General features: G+C 47.0%; 14 non-coding genes and 3 pseudogenes across 14 annotated transcripts; all 17 read left to right on the top strand.

Annotated features, from left to right (window-relative positions):
• Nucleotides 1-56: 56 nt before the first annotated feature.
• Nucleotides 57-175, top strand: LOC146229472 (5S ribosomal RNA). Its single transcript, XR_014743172.1, has one exon. It is a non-coding gene; the product is annotated as a 5S ribosomal RNA (ribosomal RNA).
• Nucleotides 176-357: 182 nt separating this feature from the next.
• LOC146229471 (5S ribosomal RNA) lies at nucleotides 358-476 on the top strand. Its single transcript, XR_014744906.1, has one exon. It is a non-coding gene; the product is annotated as a 5S ribosomal RNA (ribosomal RNA).
• Nucleotides 477-658: 182 nt separating this feature from the next.
• Nucleotides 659-777, top strand: LOC146229470 (5S ribosomal RNA; annotated as a pseudogene).
• A 172-nt stretch (nucleotides 778-949) lies between these two features.
• LOC146229469 (5S ribosomal RNA) lies at nucleotides 950-1,068 on the top strand. Its single transcript, XR_014743171.1, has one exon. It is a non-coding gene; the product is annotated as a 5S ribosomal RNA (ribosomal RNA).
• Nucleotides 1,069-1,242: 174 nt separating this feature from the next.
• LOC146229468 (5S ribosomal RNA) lies at nucleotides 1,243-1,361 on the top strand. The gene has a single exon (XR_014743170.1). It is a non-coding gene; the product is annotated as a 5S ribosomal RNA (ribosomal RNA).
• Nucleotides 1,362-1,535: 174 nt separating this feature from the next.
• On the top strand, nucleotides 1,536-1,654 carry LOC146229467 (5S ribosomal RNA). Its single transcript, XR_014743168.1, has one exon. It is a non-coding gene; the product is annotated as a 5S ribosomal RNA (ribosomal RNA).
• A 184-nt stretch (nucleotides 1,655-1,838) lies between these two features.
• On the top strand, nucleotides 1,839-1,957 carry LOC146229466 (5S ribosomal RNA; annotated as a pseudogene).
• Nucleotides 1,958-2,135: 178 nt separating this feature from the next.
• LOC146229465 (5S ribosomal RNA) lies at nucleotides 2,136-2,254 on the top strand. Its single transcript, XR_014743167.1, has one exon. It is a non-coding gene; the product is annotated as a 5S ribosomal RNA (ribosomal RNA).
• Nucleotides 2,255-2,428: 174 nt separating this feature from the next.
• On the top strand, nucleotides 2,429-2,547 carry LOC146229464 (5S ribosomal RNA). The gene has a single exon (XR_014745928.1). It is a non-coding gene; the product is annotated as a 5S ribosomal RNA (ribosomal RNA).
• A 178-nt stretch (nucleotides 2,548-2,725) lies between these two features.
• LOC146229463 (5S ribosomal RNA) lies at nucleotides 2,726-2,844 on the top strand. The gene has a single exon (XR_014743166.1). It is a non-coding gene; the product is annotated as a 5S ribosomal RNA (ribosomal RNA).
• Nucleotides 2,845-3,018: 174 nt separating this feature from the next.
• On the top strand, nucleotides 3,019-3,137 carry LOC146229462 (5S ribosomal RNA). Its single transcript, XR_014743165.1, has one exon. It is a non-coding gene; the product is annotated as a 5S ribosomal RNA (ribosomal RNA).
• Nucleotides 3,138-3,311: 174 nt separating this feature from the next.
• Nucleotides 3,312-3,430, top strand: LOC146229461 (5S ribosomal RNA). The gene has a single exon (XR_014743164.1). It is a non-coding gene; the product is annotated as a 5S ribosomal RNA (ribosomal RNA).
• Nucleotides 3,431-3,614: 184 nt separating this feature from the next.
• LOC146229460 (5S ribosomal RNA) lies at nucleotides 3,615-3,733 on the top strand (annotated as a pseudogene).
• A 178-nt stretch (nucleotides 3,734-3,911) lies between these two features.
• Nucleotides 3,912-4,030, top strand: LOC146229459 (5S ribosomal RNA). Its single transcript, XR_014743162.1, has one exon. It is a non-coding gene; the product is annotated as a 5S ribosomal RNA (ribosomal RNA).
• Nucleotides 4,031-4,204: 174 nt separating this feature from the next.
• Nucleotides 4,205-4,323, top strand: LOC146229458 (5S ribosomal RNA). The gene has a single exon (XR_014745927.1). It is a non-coding gene; the product is annotated as a 5S ribosomal RNA (ribosomal RNA).
• Nucleotides 4,324-4,499: 176 nt separating this feature from the next.
• On the top strand, nucleotides 4,500-4,618 carry LOC146229457 (5S ribosomal RNA). Its single transcript, XR_014743161.1, has one exon. It is a non-coding gene; the product is annotated as a 5S ribosomal RNA (ribosomal RNA).
• A 170-nt stretch (nucleotides 4,619-4,788) lies between these two features.
• LOC146229456 (5S ribosomal RNA) lies at nucleotides 4,789-4,907 on the top strand. The gene has a single exon (XR_014743160.1). It is a non-coding gene; the product is annotated as a 5S ribosomal RNA (ribosomal RNA).
• The last annotated feature ends 93 nt before the right edge of the window (nucleotides 4,908-5,000 follow it).

The raw sequence follows: 5,000 nt of genomic DNA, 5'->3' as shown, positions 1-5,000 counted from the left end.
CATTGTCAATTGCTAAATCTGTATATGGATAAGTAGCCTATGGTTGTCAACTTATTTCGTACGGCCATACCAGCCTGGCAACGCCCGATCTCGTCTGATCTCGGAAGCTAAGCAGGGTCGGGCCTGGTTAGTACTTGGATGGGAGACCGCCTGGGAATACCAGGTGCTGTATGCTCTTTTGCTCATTCACTTAGAAACTGACATCTTGCAATATGCACAAGTAGTCCTACATGAAAGGGGCTGGAAACTGTTTTCATTTAGACACGAGAGAGAGAGAGAGAGAGAGAGAGAGACCACCTTGCATTGTCAAATGCCAAATCTGTATATGGATAAGTAGCCTATGGTTGTCAACTTATTTCGTACGGCCATACCAGCCTGGCAACGCCCGATCACGTCTGATCTCGGAAGCTAAGCAGGGTCGGGCCTGGTTAGTACTTGGATGGGAGACCGCCTGGGAATACCAGGTGCTGTATGCTCTTTTGCTCATTCACTTAGAAACTGACATCTTGCAATATGCACAAGTAGTCCTTCATGAAAGGGGCTGGAAGCTGTTTTCATTTTGACACGAGAGAGAGAGAGAGAGAGAGAGAGAGACTACCTTGCATTGTCAATTGCTAAATCTGTATATGGATAAGTAGCCTATGGTTGTCAACTTATTTCGTACGGCCATACCAGCCTGGCAACGCCCAATCTCGTCTGATCTCGGAAGCTAAGCAGGGTCGGGCCTGGTTAGTACTTGGATGGGAGACCGCCTGGGAATACCAGGTGCTGTATGCTCTTTTGCTCATTCACTTAGAAACTGAAATCTTGCAATATGCACAAGTAGTCCTTCATGAAAGGGGCTGGAAGCTGTTTTCATTTTGACACGAGAGAGAGAGAGAGAGACCACCTTGCATTGTCAATTGCTAAATCTGTATATGGATAAGTAGCCTATGGTTGTCAACTTATTTCGTACGGCCATACCAGCCTGGCAACGCCCGATCTCGTCTGATCTCGGAAGCTAAGCAGGGTCGGGCCTGGTTAGTACTTGGATGGGAGACCGCCTGGGAATACCAGGTGCTGTATGCTCTTTTGCTCATTCACTTAGAAACTGAAATCTTGCAATATGCATAAGTAGTCCTTCATGAAAGGGGCTGGAAGCTGTTTTCATTTTGACACGAGAGAGAGAGAGAGAGAGACTACCTTGCATTGTCAATTGCTAAATCTGTATATGGATAAGAAGCCTATGGTTGTCAACTTATTTCGTACGGCCATACCAGCCTGGCAACGCCCGATCTCGTCTGATCTCGGAAGCTAAGCAGGGTCGGGCCTGGTTAGTACTTGGATGGGAGACCGCCTGGGAATACCAGGTGCTGTATGCTCTTTTGCTCATTCACTTAGAAACTGACATCTTGCAATATGCACAAGTAGTCCTTCATGAAAGGGGCTGGAAGCTGTTTTCATTTTGACACGAGAGAGAGAGAGAGAGAGACCACCTTGCATTGTCAATTGCTAAATCTGTATATGGATAAGTAGCCTATGGTTGTCAACTTATTTCGTACGGCCATACCAGCCTGGCAACGCCCGATCTCGTCTGATCTCGGAAGCTAAGCAGGGTCGGGCCTGGTTAGTACTTGGATGGGAGACCGCCTGGGAATACCAGGTGCTGTATGCTCTTTTGCTCATTCACTTAGAAACTGACATCTTGCAATATGCACAAGTAGTCCTTCATGAAAGGGGCTGGAAGCTGTTTTCATTTTGACACGAGAGAGAGAGAGAGAGAGAGAGAGAGAGACCACCTTGCATTGTCAATTGCTAAATCTGTATATGGATAAGTAGCCTATGGTTGTCAACTTATTTCGTACGGCCATACCAGCCTGGCAACGCCCGATCACGTCTGATCTCGTAAGCTAAGCAGGGTCGGGCCTGGTTAGTACTTGGATGGGAGACCGCCTGGGAATACCAGGTGCTGTATGCTCTTTTGCTCATTCACTTAGAAACTGACATCTTGCAATATGCACAAGTAGTCCTTCATAAAAGGGGCTGGAAGCTGTTTTCATTTTGACACGAGAGAGAGAGAGAGAGAGAGAGACTACCTTGCATTGTCAATTGCTAAATCTGTATATGGATAAGTAGCCTATGGTTGTCAACTTATTTCGTACGGCCATACCAGCCTGGCAACGCCCGATCTCGTCTGATCTCGGAAGCTAAGCAGGGTCGGGCCTGGTTAGTACTTGGATGGGAGACCGCCTGGGAATACCAGGTGCTGTATGCTCTTTTGCTCATTCACTTAGAAACTGACATCTTGCAATATGCACAAGTAGTCCTTCATGAAAGGGGCTGGAAGCTGTTTTCATTTTGACACGAGAGAGAGAGAGAGAGAGACTACCTTGCATTGTCAATTGCTAAATCTGTATATGGATAAGTAGCCTATGGTTGTCAACTTATTTAGTACGGCCATACCAGCCTGGCAACGCCCGATCTCGTCTGATCTCGGAAGCTAAGCAGGGTCGGGCCTGGTTAGTACTTGGATGGGAGACCGCCTGGGAATACCAGGTGCTGTATGCTCTTTTGCTCATTCACTTAGAAACTGACATCTTGCAATATGCACAAGTAGTCCTTCATGAAAGGGGCTGGAAGCTGTTTTCATTTTGACACGAGAGAGAGAGAGAGAGAGAGAGACTACCTTGCATTGTCAATTGCTAAATCTGTATATGGATAAGTAGCCTATGGTTGTCAACTTATTTCGTACGGCCATACCAGCCTGGCAACGCCCGATCTCGTCTGATCTCGGAAGCTAAGCAGGGTCGGGCCTGGTTAGTACTTGGATGGGAGACCGCCTGGGAATACCAGGTGCTGTATGCTCTTTTGCTCATTCACTTAGAAACTGAAATCTTGCAATATGCATAAGTAGTCCTTCATGAAAGGGGCTGGAAGCTGTTTTCATTTTGACACGAGAGAGAGAGAGAGAGAGACTACCTTGCATTGTCAATTGCTAAATCTGTATATGGATAAGAAGCCTATGGTTGTCAACTTATTTCGTACGGCCATACCAGCCTGGCAACGCCCGATCTCGTCTGATCTCGGAAGCTAAGCAGGGTCGGGCCTGGTTAGTACTTGGATGGGAGACCGCCTGGGAATACCAGGTGCTGTATGCTCTTTTGCTCATTCACTTAGAAACTGACATCTTGCAATATGCACAAGTAGTCCTTCATGAAAGGGGCTGGAAGCTGTTTTCATTTTGACACGAGAGAGAGAGAGAGAGAGACCACCTTGCATTGTCAATTGCTAAATCTGTATATGGATAAGTAGCCTATGGTTGTCAACTTATTTCGTACGGCCATACCAGCCTGGCAACGCCCGATCTCGTCTGATCTCGGAAGCTAAGCAGGGTCGGGCCTGGTTAGTACTTGGATGGGAGACCGCCTGGGAATACCAGGTGCTGTATGCTCTTTTGCTCATTCACTTAGAAACTGACATCTTGCAATATGCACAAGTAGTCCTTCATGAAAGGGGCTGGAAGCTGTTTTCATTTTGACACGAGAGAGAGAGAGAGAGAGAGAGAGAGAGACCACCTTGCATTGTCAATTGCTAAATCTGTATATGGATAAGTAGCCTATGGTTGTCAACTTATTTCGTACGGCCATACCAGCCTGGCAACGCCCGATCACGTCTGATCTCGTAAGCTAAGCAGGGTCGGGCCTGGTTAGTACTTGGATGGGAGACCGCCTGGGAATACCAGGTGCTGTATGCTCTTTTGCTCATTCACTTAGAAACTGACATCTTGCAATATGCACAAGTAGTCCTTCATAAAAGGGGCTGGAAGCTGTTTTCATTTTGACACGAGAGAGAGAGAGAGAGAGAGAGACTACCTTGCATTGTCAATTGCTAAATCTGTATATGGATAAGTAGCCTATGGTTGTCAACTTATTTCGTACGGCCATACCAGCCTGGCAACGCCCGATCTCGTCTGATCTCGGAAGCTAAGCAGGGTCGGGCCTGGTTAGTACTTGGATGGGAGACCGCCTGGGAATACCAGGTGCTGTATGCTCTTTTGCTCATTCACTTAGAAACTGACATCTTGCAATATGCACAAGTAGTCCTTCATGAAAGGGGCTGGAAGCTGTTTTCATTTTGACACGAGAGAGAGAGAGAGAGAGACTACCTTGCATTGTCAATTGCTAAATCTGTATATGGATAAGTAGCCTATGGTTGTCAACTTATTTAGTACGGCCATACCAGCCTGGCAACGCCCGATCTCGTCTGATCTCGGAAGCTAAGCAGGGTCGGGCCTGGTTAGTACTTGGATGGGAGACCGCCTGGGAATACCAGGTGCTGTATGCTCTTTTGCTCATTCACTTAGAAACTGACATCTTGCAATATGCACAAGTAGTCCTTCATGAAAGGGGCTGGAAGCTGTTTTCATTTTGACACGAGAGAGAGAGAGAGAGAGAGACTACCTTGCATTGTCAATTGCTAAATCTGTATATGGATAAGTAGCCTATGGTTGTCAACTTATTTCGTACGGCCATACCAGCCTGGCAACGCCCGATCTCGTCTGATCTCGGAAGCTAAGCAGGGTCGGGCCTGGTTAGTACTTGGATGGGAGACCGCCTGGGAATACCAGGTGCTGTATGCTCTTTTGCTCATTCACTTAGAAACTGACATCTTGCAATATGCACAAGTAGTCCTTCATGAAAGGGGCTGGAAACTGTTTTCATTTTGACACGAGAGAGAGAGAGAGACCACCTTGCATTGTCAATTGCTAAATCTGTATATGGATAAGTAGCCTATGGTTGTCAACTTATTTCGTACGGCCATACCAGCCTGGCAACGCCCGATCTCGTCTGATCTCGGAAGCTAAGCAGGGTCGGGCCTGGTTAGTACTTGGATGGGAGACCGCCTGGGAATACCAGGTGCTGTATGCTCTTTTGCTCATTCACTTAGAAACTGACATCTTGCAATATGCACAAGTAGTCCTTCATGAAAGGGGCTGGAAGCTGTTTTCATTTTGACACGAG

This window comes from Hypomesus nipponensis, chromosome 24, assembly GCF_054491055.1.
Source record: "Hypomesus nipponensis isolate SF chromosome 24, ASM5449105v1, whole genome shotgun sequence".
Taxonomy (NCBI): Eukaryota; Metazoa; Chordata; class Actinopteri; order Osmeriformes; family Osmeridae; genus Hypomesus; species Hypomesus nipponensis.
The sequence above is the reverse complement of the archived record's forward strand: the minus strand, read 5'-3'. Positions and strand labels throughout refer to the sequence as shown.